Raw genomic sequence first — 16,182 nt, 5'->3', positions numbered from 1 at the left:
GCCTTTGTTGATGTTTCGAGAATGATGAATACTTGAGACTAGTAGATATTTCTTTAGTAGAATTTGTTTTCGTAATTTGGATTTAATCGACAGTCGTAAGATTAGAAAACAATCCTCGGTATCTACAACTATCGTCGTCTATTCTCCGAGGATAGTACACCGCTTTCGCGTCTATTTTATTAATATTAGGTTGCCCGAAATGTTTTTTTGTATTATAAGGAAATAATAGTCGCACAATGTTTTTTGTTTTTTTATATTAGTTTATTAAACATACGATAACAATTTATTATTCACGTTATAGTACCACGCCAGAATAATTTACTTATAATGCTCAATGAGAATTGATTGTAAACTACTTCCAAATATAAAAAAAATATTAGTTCATTGAATTATGCAGGACCATAATGATAGAAATAGAACAAAATGGATATGCCTAATTCAATAAAATAATACTTTTTCTTTTTTTTTATTTGGAAGTATTTTACAAGAATTATAAGTAAATTATTCTGGCGTGGTACTATAACGCGAATAATAAGTGATTATCGCATGTTTGATTGTAGCTGAATCCAATGTTTAAATCTAATAAAATAATATAAAACAGAAATTGTTGTTCATCTATTATCACCTTATAAGACGAAATAAACTTTTCTGGCAACATGATAATAAGGACCAAAAGGTTCCAACATGCAACAGAACGTGGAGGATCTCCGGCGACTCTTTTCTTTTTAAATAAATGGCAGCGTAGCAACGTACTCGTTATTTATCGAGGAAAACGTTCGATAGTCAGTCACGCTTCCCGCTTGTTTCCTCGTTGAAATTCCCGAGCACAGAGTCGCGTCGATTCGAAATATTGTTCCGTGCGGTCCTCTGTTCGCGGGCCCGCTTTACGACGAACAATAATTATGAATTACCGTCCGATAATCGCTAATTTCGCGTAATGGCCGGGGTCTTATCTCGCAACGGCGAGGCTCACGCTCGAAATCAAGTCATTCGCGTTGCATTACGATCGCATTATGATTACCCCGCGTAGTAATTTGCGAGCGAGCTGTAATGCCTCTTCATGCACCGCAACGTTTTGCAACTCGGATTGCACTTATCTGTTGCTCTCTATCATTGCTCTTTGTGCCTCGAGGGATCATCAATGCTTTTTGCAACAGGCCAACAGTAAATGAGCCTTACTGGAACCTACCTTTCTTCGTTTCTCGTATTTACCTCCGTCGTTTTTTTCCTCCCTCCCTCCAACCCTCCCCCGATCCGTCTTCTTCGCGATCCTTGCTTTACCCCGTTCGATCAAGGTCGCCTAATTATCGTGTCGTTGCGAAATCGTTGCACCGATACGGTAGAAACCTTCGTTTTTGAGCGTTTCGCGTATTCCCAGTTCCGTGAAACGATTACTTTCGTCGAATGTTGAATCTCCCTGGCAATGATATGTTTGAACGAGTTAGTTTATGTTTAAACGCGAAATTAAATATTGTGTTATCAACGTTACAATTTGTAAATAAATATTTTGGAATCAGGATAAATCACAAGTCAACTTGCAAACTTTGTAACGACTATTTCTTTTAACGTAGTATTTTTATTTCTAACTACTTTTAATCAACTCCAAAACTCTCCCTCTTACAACATTTAAACATTCATTCTACGACTCGATTGGAATCGAAAAAACGCACAGTCTTTCGTTGCTTGCACCATCGTTCAAGTCTCCTCGACGCGATTAAATTTCAAACACGCCCCGAATTACGTAGCACCGAATCGATTCGCGTTTTCCTGAACAAAACGAGTCCAAACGTCGAACCATAAAAAGCAAACTCGACAGTTGCAGACCGTGAACCAAGCACGGGTTCGAGGAAAAGGGTTCGACCCCTGTGGAATAAAAAATCGAAGTCATCGTCGCGTCACGTAATTTGTGGCACATGTCGTTACCCTCTCAAATTCGATTAAACGCGTAACGTGTAATTTCCTCCCTTACTTTGCTCCTTGCGGTAACCTCATCAATGGAAAGTAACAATTTTTTTCTTTATTCTCTCCTTTACCTCCCCCTCAAGGGATACCCCGTCGCGAAACGGTCCATCGAGGCAAGAAAAACTGCGTTGCTGGTCGTCATGGTTTCGTGTTACACACTGAAGAAACGTTGCGAGAGACCAGACCGGATGTCTGTCGACCGGAAGTAAATATTATTCCCGTAGGTGCATCGAGCTCTCCCAGGAACGCTACAATGCGTCGATTGTGTGCGTTCCATTCACCGGTAGGAGGCTTCGCGTTTGAAAATTCGCTGTCGAAGACGAAACGACGCACCGGTCACAAAACTATTCGAGACGAAGATAGAGGAGGATGCGAGGAAGGGAGCAGGCCATTTTTCGAATTTTCCGGTACGCGGAGAAGGCCAAGGAAAAGTTGCTAGCGCTTTTGTCCAGACGTCCACTCAGATTCTTCTCGCGAAACGGTTCACTGGAGAACCACGATTGCCGATGCTTTTCTTCGTTCTCGTATCGCTCGTTCATCTCCTCTCCAGCTCTTTTAAAACGTGGATTTGCTCGGTCTCCTCCTTCGTGACTAGCAATCGTGACGGGACGTCTTTGATGACAGCTACGCAGCCGGATCCGAATTGTTTCCTTTGCCTTTCTTTCCGTCTTCTTCGTCTGGCTCGTGTTTCTTCTAACATTGTTTCTTCGTATTATCCGACTGGCCTTCCTGCTTCTGTTTCAAACGCACGATCTGATCGAGCGACCAACTTTGTCAATTTTCCAATATTTTATTATATACATAATATAATATTGGAATATAATTGAAAAAAGTTTCCGGCGTATGTACATATTTACAGTTAATTACGAAGATCTTTATAGGTATCTTTCTAAAAATGTGTAAACTATTATCCATATTTTTATTCACACGTATAAAATCATAAAAGATATAACTTAGAAGAAACGAAGCTGTCACCCCGCTGGGGGTAGCCACCCACATGCTATATTTATTTTTTTTTTTATTTTTTATTAATAAGATATAACACTTTAGCAAATTTCCATAAGGACAAATTGTAAAAAACCAAAATAAAAAAAAAAGAACACGTATAAACTACATACATCCGCGCTCAAAAATTTCAGGACATTTTGAATTTTTAGCAAAATTGTATTATTTGCGGATTATAAATTTAGCGTAGTATAAATTTATTAATATATATAACAAATTATAATAATAAAGTATAAATTATAAATTTAGTGTATATCGTATATATCTGAAATTTTAAATTAAAGCATTCAAAGTTATTCTGCAATCTGTCTCATCTCTCTCGAGAGTAACACTCTCGAATTCGGTTTGAATTTTCGAACTCGTCGAGAAAACGTTGGCAACACGATCGACGGTTGATCGGCATTTCAAACGCGTTTGAACCGCTTGTGGAATGGAAGCGGAGCAGAGGCGAGCACAAACGAAAAACGGAGGGAAACGTGGAAGGGAAGAGAGTGGTGCCTCATAGTGACCACCCTTGCTGGACGAGTCCATTTTCCTCGACACGGGGGTGTCGACTCGTTATGCGTATTCGAGACTAGGTTCCCGACGTCTAGGTGGAATTCCTGGAAGGGAAGATTTATTTTTCTAAAGAGGATGCCTAATGGCGTGCCACGGACCGAGAAACTCTAAAGTGGTTGAGTTACGATCTTGTAACCAAGGCTTCCTTAATGTCGGCATCGGTTCACTCTTGGCCATCTTTGTTTCTCACGCGTTACTTCCAATTTTTCTGTCATTTTCTCGTCTGTTTCCCAAAATTTCACTTCAAAGAGGTGCATACCGCTGGCTGCGAAAAAAAAAAGGCAGGACGGGTAGTCCTCGCACTTTACGAGAATATCTTGAACGGCAAAAAAATTATCTCTATTGCTGTTGACGCTTTTTTTCCATTAAACGAATTCACACTTCTGCCCATTTTCTGAGATTTAACGGTGGAACGGTGTATTGGCGTTTCCCACGATATCTTGTAGATAATTATAGGATTAGATGGATGGAATTAATTTTAATTTTTTTTTTAACAAATTTTAATTTCAAGGCACAACGGTTCATTTATTTTCTAACTTTTCATATACGTCAATGCTATATTTAAAACGGTCTAGATACCGGTGGTCGTAAAATTTTCTCTATATTTAATATTATCCTAGTGCATTCGATAATCGACGAAGTGAAATCCATCAAATCAATTCTAACCGATGCAACGTCACTTTGGCCCTTCGAAACGCTACATTCCTTGTTCGTGGGCCGTGAAATCCTGCAGCGGCCACGGCGAATTATCTACCGAAATGGGAAATAAAAAGAATCTCGTTCTCTCTTTTACTCGCGTGAATGACCACTGACGAAGAGGTGGTGAGAAATAAGACAATTACATTTCAAGAAAGTCGAAGCGATATTAAAAGTCGCGCGTGTTTACGATCCTGTTTCCACGGCGACTTTCGATTTCGAAGTAACCCGGCTACAATGTAAATAAAACGTTGCCTCCTATAAACTTCGGAAGGAGGAGAAATAACGAGCCTGGGGGAAGAAAAGTTGAAGAGCCGTCTTGTAATTTAACGTAGGAAAGAAACCGGTTTCCCGCAAAACGCAGAAACGGGTCCTCTTCTCGTTCATCCACCGTTGCGCAGCCAGAGTAAGACAAAGAAGGAAGACAAAAGAGAAAAAGAAACGGGTAAGAGAAAAAGACAGCTAAAACGCGTGGACAGCAGGAGGAAAAGAAAGAAGAATGGTAGGGGTACGAGAAAAAGATCCAGACATGCCATCCTTCTTCTCTGTTGCTGGAAAAACCGACGTTTTTCGAAAAGCTCGTAGGAACGGAAACATGGCGGCTTTCCACGGGGATGAAACCTGTTGCCAAAGCCTTCAGGCCCCTCTCTCCGAACGGTTCTAAGCTTCTACGACACCTTATCCACTCTCCACCCTCCCTTCGTCCTACAGCGAACGCTTTTGAAATTCTCCTCCGTCACTGCTCGAATGGACTGCAGCACAAAACCCTGATCTTCCGTATGGTTTTCGGAATAAAATCGTTCCTGTGGAACGTAAATTGACTGTTCCACCCCTTTCGTTTCTGTTCTCGCCTTTTCCTCTCTCGTGAATTCGTAAACGCGAGAATGCCTTTGTAATCGACCATCGTGATCGTGTAGTAGGTGTGGGAAGGTATGATTTTAGACTTTATTTGGATTCATGGAAACTAAGCTATAGTATATGCAGTTCGGTTACTAAAAACTTTGATATAGTTGGTTGTTAAGTAAAGTTTATAGGAGTTACTCCTTTTTTTTTTATTAAATATGAAATATTAAATTCTATATGATAATCGGATGTTTTAGTATTTTGGCAGCGAATCCTCTATAACGCCATATGGTTTGAAACGTATATCTCGTACCCATCTGTTCGTCCATTTCAAGAATTATTTTATTTCCATGTAATTATATCGTTTTCTTTTGCCACCATACGGTTACTTAATCATCGAGTAACTCGAGTGAAAAATTGTAACGAATAATAACAACACCTAATGAAAGGATAATATTCCCAATAAATTAAAATAAAATAAAATTTCATTTTACCCATCTGCGACAAACGCTTTTATCAAAACCTACTTTCATGCCGCTCTCAATATTTTAAAACACTGCAATCTAAATAAAACAAGATCGTCCAAGCTTCTACCTCTAACCCTCTTCCTCCCCCACAAAGGAATCTGGTAGATTAGAAGCTAAATGGCACGATAAATTTTTGTACGCGTGAGTTTCGACAAGAATCTCGTGGCATTAAAAAAAAATAAAAGGGGGGAAACAAAAGCGGAAGAACAGAAAGCGAAAAAAAATGAGCTCGGATAGAGAACGCGCAAAGAGGGAAGCAATTAAGCTTTCCCTTGATTTATTTCAGGCATAAATAATTTTGTAGAAGTACTAATTATCGCCTCCGCTTTGAATCTATATCTCTTCCCTCTCTCGTTCGGCCTGCTCACACGCTCTCTTTCTCTCTCCCACCCTTCGTCGTTAGCTCAAGATGAAAGCACCCGCTTCTGCGTGGCCAAACTTCCCGTGAAGCGATAAATTTCTAGAAACAATAGGAAACTCCGGGGCTAGACAATAGAAGAAATATATGTACCGCCTAGAGAGTCCTGTTCCAACGTAGACGGAAGCGGGGCCTCGAGTTTATTTTGAGGAAAAAAGATGGTACCACTGTCGGTATAGGGGGTCAAGGGGTGAAAAAGAAGCGCGCCAATTCTCCTGTGTTTTTCCTTTCCTGAACACGAAATATGAGAGAACAGGCTTAAACCGTGTCCTGTAGATTCACTCTGGAGATTGCGAACTGTCGGTCAAACTGAAAACTACTGAAAAATAAATGGTAGGCCTTGATTTTCTATGACGCTGCGTTCTTAGCCTCAAAGAGATTCGGCTGTCGTCAAGGAGCTGGATTTTAAACACGTAACCTCGAAACCGGCTACGTGACGCTTGAATAGTTTTGAATCTTCTCTTGGCAAGTTTCTATCATTTCTACGTAAGAATGTAAACGGTTAATTTTTGTAACTTAACATACTGATAATTTAACTTGATTGAAAAATATAGAGTACGAGAGGATAGGAATTAATAGCAAAAATTATAATTAAATTTATATGTAAGCCAATATTGTACTAAGTTGATTTTTGTAAAACGTATAGTCACTTTCGATTCCCGCTGTGTATTATCAATTAACAAAGGGTTTTAATAAAATGAAATTCTGTCACGATTGAAAGTGAAACGTTTGGGAACTGTGTTACGTTTGATGCGTCGAGAGCAAATCACCCTCAAAGGCCACTTCAATCAGCTTACGAATTTCCGAGAAAATATTAGCGTACAACGACGAGAGTCTTACGTTTTACAAACTGAAAACGTTTCGTGGAAACGGCGGTGTATTCAGCGGCGACGTATGGCTCTGAAGATTCGTCGATTTTCTACTATTCAAAATAATGGGAAACGTCTGTTGAACGTCAGTCAACGTCAGTCCACGTTGCTCCACCCCCGTGTTCCATGGACGGCTGAAAAAAGGCATAACAAAACACGGAAATTATCTATCTTTGGCCGACGCTGCTCCGTTCCGACAATGGGAGCCGAATTAGTCTGGAACGTTAATTACACCGTGCTGTCGGATGACATGTTGCCCATCGATAAATAACAAAAGACACGAGCCTTCGCCTAGTCCGTTTCATTCGGACTATAATTATATTAAAAAATCATTCCAAGTTGTTTTGCGATTTGACGTACGAACACAGTTGGCAGAAATATTATTCCCTTTTATAATCGATCTGTTCGATATCCTTGCTATTTCTCACCATCCAGACGCGTAATCGTACCGAGTTGAAAATTTATGAACTTTTTAGGTTCTTCCAATTGGAGATCTAAATTTCGAACTTTGTAAATTCCGAAGATCTATAAATTCTGTAACTTTTAACGAAATTTTGTCGAACGCGTTAACAGTTTTAATTTATTCTCTTAGCGTAAGTGACGACGACAATTAAATATTTCGCTATGACCTTTGCTTCCTTTACCACTTTTAATATTTCTTTTCATTATTTCCATATTTAATATATTTATAGCACATGCATAATCTACGCTACAAACTTTGTCAGTGCAAAATTCTAATGTTTATTCGTAACACGATAAAGTTCCATAAACGATTATCAACAAACAATTAGTCAAAAATTAATGAGTTAACCATGTATGTTGTTTACTATTACGAATAGTTTCTTATTTACTGAGTTTAGTCGTATGACACGAAATAGAAGAATACTAATCGCTCACGAATATCTAGCTACATCGTCAAGTTGGTTGAAACAATGCAGCCATAACAAACTGTCTTTCGATTTTATCACACAAAATCTGGTATAATAAACAATTTCACAAATAGGAAGCACAGCAGTTACAACGAAACGTCTACGATGTTAGTCCGGAACCAAAAGAATCGCAGCGAGATAGAAAGCTGTTTTTCCAGGAAACCTAACGACTACGACAGAAGACAAATGGAAGAAGACGTTAATTACACGAGGTCTTTGAAAATGAATTTAACCAAGTCGGGGTATCTACGAGTAAGATCTGTTAAGGAGAGAAAGAGGCGTGTTCGCTTCTTACTCGCACAGTTTCAAAAGAGACAAAAAAAGAAAGGATCTCCCGCTGGGAACATTGCCACGCCGGTTTCGCCAAATAGTTTTTCGAAAAATGCTGCTGATGCACTTGCTTGTGAACGTTTAGGGCCAGGTAGAAACGACGAGGACAAAGCGAAACTCCAGAAAACTCTCACCTGTCCTCGATTCCCCCTCCCCCCCCCCCTCTCTCTTTTTCTCTTTGGTTGCATAGACGGATGATCGATCACTGAAAAACAACGAGGGGAGAACAACGACGAGTTGCTTGAACGCTAACGAATGATCTCTAAATTTCTGCTTCGAGAACAACAAACGCGTTTCCGCGTGTAGCCTCGGAACTTTGCTGGCGAAGCGGAAATCGAGCTATGCTCAAGCGATTTTTGATATCCAAGGAAGGATACAGAGAAAGTACGACGTTTGATCGGTAACAAACAACGAGAGGGGTAGAACTTTCGAAGTTTCAGCCTGTGAGCTGTTTTCCAGGACTTTTGATGGTTTATTGGCGTTGAAATCGAGTTGGGGAATTGATTTTTGTTCTTGTTCTTTCGCCGTGGTACAGAGCCGCGAGCAAATGGGAAAATAAGCGAAAGTGAAGCGATTTTAAATTTTCATCGTAACTTTCAGTCTCTGAATCTGTTATTTTTCTATGTACGATATATCAATCAAATGTCGCATATACGCATAAACGAGCCAGAAGACGGCATAAAAATGAACATGAGAATTCTTAGACGATTATTTTTAGAACAGCTTTGCGCAGTGTCGATATCGTAACCAATGAGGTTCTACCGAGGTGCGATTATTGCTAGTTGAAAAAGATTATTTTTAGAACACGTCTATCGAGAATATCTTCTAAGTTTCTAACGAACATAATTTAAATAAACGAATATCGTGAATTAGGAAATTCAATTGCATCTCGCGAACAAGTCAGAGTCCAAATAAATGTACGGAGGGGAAAGAAGAGGAATGGAAAGTACAGAAAATAAATACGAGTATAATGGCGATCGTCGAAACAATCGAATCAGCTCGATTTACCGTCGTTTCCCTGACGTAGTTCCTTCCGTTCTTCTGTTGTACGCGATCCACGCCGCTAACTAATGAGTGATCAGGGCAGAAAACACGTGCAACGCTCGAATCTCGCGTCTTTGCCTTCGCTTTCGATAGCCCCTCATTACTCGAGCGCGTTCGAGTAACGACCTCGACGAGATCTCGGAACGGTTTTTTGTATCGCGGGGTCGAAGTCTCTCGCCGCTGATCAGAATCGCGCGATAACGTTCCGGCTGGTACGTCGACGTCGTAAATTATGGCCGATCGAGTTCGGCACGGCCACTCGTTTCTTCAGGATTCGAAGGTGAATATCTGCAGAGGATCCTTCCATCCTTGAGACGGGCCGGATCGAGGAACGAGGCACTTCCCGCTGCTAGCCCCGGATACCGAGAGTAAATCCGCGTTGATATCTCTTTATCCGTCCTCTTCTTCTCGTCCTACACCCCTTTTTTCGCACCGTTCGCGCGCGCCTTCGCCACAAACAGAATATTCCTCCGGCGCGCCCTATTAAGTCTGTCGATTACCGACGCGCTACGAATCGCGAATTAGCCGGAAAACACCCGCTGATAATCGATGATCTATTCACTACGTTTCCACGATGGAATTTGGAATTTTTGAAAGAAGTTTGGAGAAATAATGATCGATGTTCTTCTCTTTTCGATCTTTTAGATCTTCGCGATTGAAAGGTAGACGTTAGTTGTTTGTGCACGTACGGGAAATTTAAATGAAAAGAAATGTAGAGATGGGATATAATCTTGGAGTCGTTTATAAAAAAAGAAATATTAATAAAATGAAATAAAATTGTACAATTGCATATTGTTGGGTGTAATGCCTTTCAATGTTTTCGCGCTTTGGCCGTTGAAGAGAATGGAGAAAGGAATTACCTAATAGAGGATTTTGAAAAAATGTAGAAAGGGTTCTTTTGTTTCTACAAAAGTGTTCCTACATAATGCATATTTATGCAATATACTATATATCTTGTCTTGGGATCACTGCAGAATTCCATTTAATTAGTATGGAGGCATTTCTATTTTCATCTGACGGATTAGCTCAAAGAGGTCGAATGAGAAGTAGAAGATAAAGAACTAAAAGAAAAGAGGAAAGAAGAAGAAGAAGAAGACGAAGACAGAGAAGTTCACTCCTAATGGCGTTTTCTTAATGAACGTTTCCTTTGTCTTGACCAAACAACGGAGTGCCGAGCCTGCCTTTCGAGCTCAGTCGTGAGATAAATAAATTCAAAATTTTCACAGCTACTAAAGCAGAGAGGAGAACGTGTTAATTGTGGTTCTATTCTAATATAAACATCATTTGCCACGAGTATACAATGATAAAAGATTATATGTTCCAACAATTGGATGTATGTATCTAAACGACCGAGTGCTCTTCCTTGATAAATTTTTAAACTCTTAATGCAGCTCTGAATAATTCCTCAATGTCTCGTAATTTACGTAGCGTAATTAAAAATTCCATTTCTTTGCGGCAATCTCTACTTTCCAGTCCCATCTCAATCAAAAATGTCGCGTTTAAAGTAAACCCATGTTTCATCTATTTTACTGTTGTCCAAATAAATATTACAAGACTATCCTTTGACAGTGACGCTCGAGCAAGTTTTCTTTATTCTATTTAATAAAAAAACTACGGAATTATATCGAAACTTTACGTTGTGCCGTTCCACGATTCCTCCGCAGCTTACTACAAGTTCTAAGACGCACGTACGTCGCGGAGCAATTAAAGCTCGCGAATGTCGGCGCGATAAAGTAGAATGTAAGAGTAGTAGCCCAAAGTCACCTTAGGAATAATTCACAAGACGGGGAGACCCCCGAATGATCCCGCCCCCACTGAAGCGCTCGCATTCCGGGATGAGCTCGTTTCGTCGCCGAAAATGAGTAACGGTCAAGCAGGCGGAATAAGGTCCGGCACGTTCGATAAAGGTTCCAAAGCGGAAAGGTTGCTGTTGCAGCGACTTGTCAGTTGTCACGAATACCCGAGCAAGGATTGGCACACTGACACAGTGGCGTGTTGCATTATTAAACCGGCAACAGCGCGCCCAAGGACGCGGCCGGAATTGGCCCCGAGCAAAAATTAGCCGGCTGTCGCTCAACCGTGGAATTAGCCCGCGAGCAGAAGCGTCCTTCGAACGACTGGCCATTCCTCTCCGGAGCGGCTCTCCTTTCGTTCACAGGATCGAGACGCCGCTGTAATTGACGGAAGATCAACCGATTCTGTGACTCGATCGTTCCGCCTATAGTCATCGATACCGTACTCGCTTAGATATTTTCTTTCGTTTTATTATATTAATCCGCTTATCTTTCATTCTTATATATTATTTTGTATATCATTTCCAAGTCTAGAATTTTCTCTTTTGCACGTATAGCCATGATTTTTTACTTTAACTTTTCCATGTATAAACGCATCTATTTTAGAATTCATCGGTGAAACAAGAATCGTTAAAAATCGTACGTTTCGTACGTTTCGACCTCGTACGTACAATAATACACATACTACACGCTCTAAGAAAAAACACTTTTCGTTTCTTCTACCACGACCAATATTTTGTTTCCATAAATGATTTAGCGAACACGAAAAATCTCTTGTAGTATCGACGTATTTTGAATGCCGGGAGTGCGAGAAAGAGAAGAGACGAGAAAAGAGAGGCAAGTAGGAAAAGGGGAGGTTGAAAGGATGGTCCAGAGAACCATCTTCCAAGTCCACGTTTTCTCGACCCTACCTAATCCCCTCTCTTTTCTCCCTTTCGCTGTCCTTACCTTCACTCTCACTCTTTGCTTTTACCTTCCCTGACTCTGATCCTTTTCTACTTCCTCCTTGTTCCACCCTCTCTCCTTTCCCCCTTGCTTCTCGTTTATCCGCATCGTCTTCCGTCCTCGCATCTCTTCCGTCCTCCTTCACCACCGTATCCATCCACCTGCTTTCACCCTTCTCTCTGGCACAGTACCACCCTTCAGTGGCACCCTCGCAAACCATTCGAGCTATCCAACCCCCTTCGGATATCTCCATACGCCACTTACCGGGCTCAGGATGTTCTCCGTGCGTACGTGTGTGGAATCTGTAAGCACCGATAAGGTCATGCGATTATATTCCTAGTTTATTCGCGTTAAGATTGTAATTTCGTGGATCTTTTGTTTTCCATTGCGAATAAATGAGTGGAAACGAGAATCGAAGATTATATAGGGTAAACGAAACTTTCAATAAAGTATATTCTTCGTCGACCTTGTGAGATAATATCACATCGCTGGGCCAAAATTTCAGAAATCTAGAAATTTACAGAGACATCTAAAATGTATGATTGCCTGGGGCGAAACGACACGGCTATATTATTATTTTATTTGGGAAATTGTCGCTTTAAGATTAATATTAAAATCTTATTATCAGAAAGTTTCTTAAATGCAGAGAATTTAATTTTTCAAGAAGAGGTCTTAAACCGCGCGTTTTCTAAAATTTCGTCTTAAAGATTATCACTTTCTATCGAATTTTAAATGAATATTCCTCTACCTGAAGCCATCAACGTGTATAAATGCCGCCCTCGACCAAGCAAAAAATGTATAACAACGTCACTCAAGGAACGTATCGTCTCGGAAACATCGAAGAAGATACTCGCGTAACACTTTGAGTTCCCCATAAAAGCCATCATCCCTCGACAATTTCTTCGACCTGCATCAACCGCCTGGTGGCTTCTCCTGCGCGCGTCAGGTGATTAAAAGCAATAAAGCCGAAGTAATGTCGCGTGCAGGGATCCGGTAACGCGGCAAAAAGAGACTCGACGATAAAAAAAGAAACGTTCCTTATCGTCGTGGTGATCAGTTACTCGAGCTTGAGCGTCACTGTCCTCAGTCCGTTCTGTTCTCGGTGAAGGGGTGGCCACCCTTCGTCCGACTGCAGAATGTTGTCGCTGGAGGCGGCAGCGACGGTGGTCAGAGAAAGCTACGCGTCCACCAGAGACAGGGAGGCCGACGGAGGAAAAAGAGCGAGAGATATGGGGTGGCTGGTCGTGGGGTGGTAGCCAGCTAAGGGGGTGGACTTTAGAGTCCACCCAAGGGGAGCCAAAGCGACTAGATGGCAGGGGTGACCGGGAGAGAGGCAGAGAATTTACGCCCGCCAGTGAATTCCTACAAGACCTCATATCGTACGCGCGCACGCACCAACATGCCTACGCATACATGCGCGCAGATACGTATACGTACTTTCACATGTCTACGTGTATATACATACATATACGTGTATATATGTAGGAATTCACATACACGTATATGTATGTATATACACGTAAGTATACCGTAGATATACAAATTATTAGCGTACCATCGTATTTACTATACTATATTTACATAATGATTGCTTAGATTCAAATATATTAAATTTCATATCGTACAGTAGTATTCCCATATCGCTACAAAAATTTGATACTACAAAAATGAAATATATAGAGCCCGATAAAAAAGCGATTCATTGGAAAATAAGGGTGTGCACCAATACTTTTTTATAGTCGATGTATATATACTCGTATATACAATAAACGTATATATACATATAAGTGTATACGACATAGATGAACGCACATGCGGGAGATAGCGTATAGGAAAATTCTCGCACGCTTGTGAATTGTTCCAGCCCTAGCGAAGGGAATCCATAAATTTTGCAACACATGGACCGAGGGGAATTCGTCAAGGTTCCTGATGATTTGCGCGCTGTTATTAACCGTTCTACTGTTTCTATCGTGAGTCGCCACGTGTCCTACGTATGGTGTTTATTCGTCGATGAGCGTAAAGATAATGCGCGTGATAATAGTACACGAGAATAGTACGATGGGGATTTTTATTGGTCCTGAGACTTGTAAATCATTCAATGCAATAGTGATAATCGAACGTAATTAATAAAAACGTTGTATATGTTACTTTCCTTAACGCATTTCCAATTTACATTTACTCAGTGAACTGAGAGTAAATTGTTTCGATGAAATGAACGAAACACGTATAAACGTGTTTATCTCTGTGAACCAGTGTTTCACGAGTAATCCTGCAACGATGTCAGCTCTACGTACGCTCGTTACCGAAGTTAAATGTCAATAAACAGTCGCGTAGACCGGAATGCCGAGGCACCTTAACGTTGAACCAAACAGAAGCGGCAAAGCAAGGCGCCAATCACGCGCGAAGACAAACACCGACGTCGGACCATCGCTGATTGCCGAGGAAGTCCTTCCAGAACCTTGCTATTCCTGCTGGTAGGCAATGCTCAGCGCCACGGAGGACAACGTACCCTGAATACGAAATCAAAAGGCGTCCGTGGACGCGCACAAGTTCTTGGCCCACGAAGTTCAAATATTCGGCTTGAACGCGGCTCAGATGCATATGGACGCTTAATGGTGACCTTGCAATTATTAAACAAGCTCTTTAAGTTTCGCGGAAATTCAATTGGACATTCATTGAAATTTCAACAGCTACGGAAGAACTCTGACAGCTACATTTTCGGATGATCAAATTTTTGTAAAGAAAATTTCTAGACGAAAGGATTTAGATAGTTTGTAATTCTGTAGAAATTTTTAGTTTGACGAACCGCATGTAGTTTCGGAAGTTTTCGATGAACACGCGAGAACGACACATAAGACGAAACGGTGAAACGTTTAAACTACGTTGAAGCTATTGGAAACGATATTTCGTCGCTTTCGATAGATCGATGTCTATCATTGGGTTGCATGATACGCGGCCAGCGCGCAACGAGAACGATTCTCAGGGAGTCAGGGATCAACTTGGCCGTGTCTTCGGTTCAACCGATTTGATTTCAGGGCGTGACGTCAAAAGAAGGAGCAGATATCGAGGGATGTGTTTCGCTTGTCCAAGCCACGGCCTCGTGAATATTCCAAGCTCTAAAAGCTTCTCTTCCCCCTTTCTGCCCGGTCTACTTGCCCAGATGTACGACGAACGAAGGGTCCATCACGTCCATAACAAGCTTTCTCTTTCCCTCTCTCCCTCCCCCCTTCGTTCCTCTCTGTCTACGCTTCGTCTCCTCTTTTTGCTCTCTCGGTTCGAGATCTCTCCCTCGCACTAGCCTCTCTAGGCCTCCTCGAGGAAAGCTCTCAAAGGGTCCAGGGCTACGGAGACGTTGGCACCAGGGGAGCGAACCAGAGAAGGCCAGAGAACGGAAGAGACGAGCTCGAAGGCGAGACGGATAGAGGAACAAGAGGAAGAGAACCGACCTACCGCGCCTACGTTAGGTAAATTCGGTGTAACTCGAGGGGATGAGGATAAGAGAGAGGAGCTGGTTCTGCCAAGGGCTGAGCGAGAGGAAAATCGACGAAGACCAACAGCGAAAGACGAAGAGAGAATTTGCTAGGAGGAGACCATCGCCCACAGGGGTGGACCAGTGATCGATAGCCACACACTACGTCCGCCACCACCTTCGAAGCCTGGACTCTTCCTATGTTGGATAACTCGGCGAGCTTCCAATCTACCAAAGCGTTTTGCCTGTCGTTCCATAGAATTTACATTCGGAAAGTAGGATTATGGTTACAGTGGATGCGTATTCGAAAGAGCTGACGTTTTCAGGAATAAAACATCCCAATATCGCAATGCATACTCCGATAAGAAGCTATATGTATATATATTTGATTACCTTTGATTAAAATCTTCCAATTTGTATTCCTTCTCCTACCTCAGTTTTAACGAGCTATGTTTTCAAAGAAAACATTGTCACGCGTCGAAAACAAGAAGCGATGTATCAAGTACAATTTTCTCGTACCTCCTTCTATACACCCTCGAACTAGAGGAATTTTCTAACGATAAAAAAAAAAAAACAAAACACGACTGAATGTAAAATGTTCGAAAGAACGCAGCAGGGTTAAAGATCGCGGTACCCAAAACGATTCGATTTATGGGATAAGATATGGCGAAAGAAAGGTTTGTCTGAGAAGATCGATTAATGCCGAGGAATTTAGTACAGCTCTGAAGTAACCGGTTTGATGGAGTATATAAAACTTGCACGAGTTGGTGGTTTCACGAATACTTCCGTTGGCT

At 41.4% G+C, this 16,182-nt stretch overlaps 1 protein-coding gene and 1 non-coding gene across 2 annotated transcripts in view; both read left to right on the top strand.

The window, feature by feature from the left end:
• Positions 1–16,182, top strand: part of LOC132916131 (uncharacterized) — a 53,322-nt gene that overhangs the window by 16,461 nt on the left and 20,679 nt on the right. The window lies entirely within an intron of this gene.
• On the top strand, positions 8,859–8,979 carry LOC132916140 (U4 spliceosomal RNA). Its single transcript, XR_009660023.1, has one exon. It is a non-coding gene; the product is annotated as a U4 spliceosomal RNA (small nuclear RNA).

This window comes from Bombus pascuorum, chromosome 1 (assembly GCF_905332965.1).
Source record: "Bombus pascuorum chromosome 1, iyBomPasc1.1, whole genome shotgun sequence".
In the NCBI taxonomy this organism is placed as follows: domain Eukaryota; kingdom Metazoa; phylum Arthropoda; class Insecta; order Hymenoptera; family Apidae; genus Bombus; species Bombus pascuorum.
The sequence above is the reverse complement of the archived record's forward strand: the minus strand, read 5'-3'. Positions and strand labels throughout refer to the sequence as shown.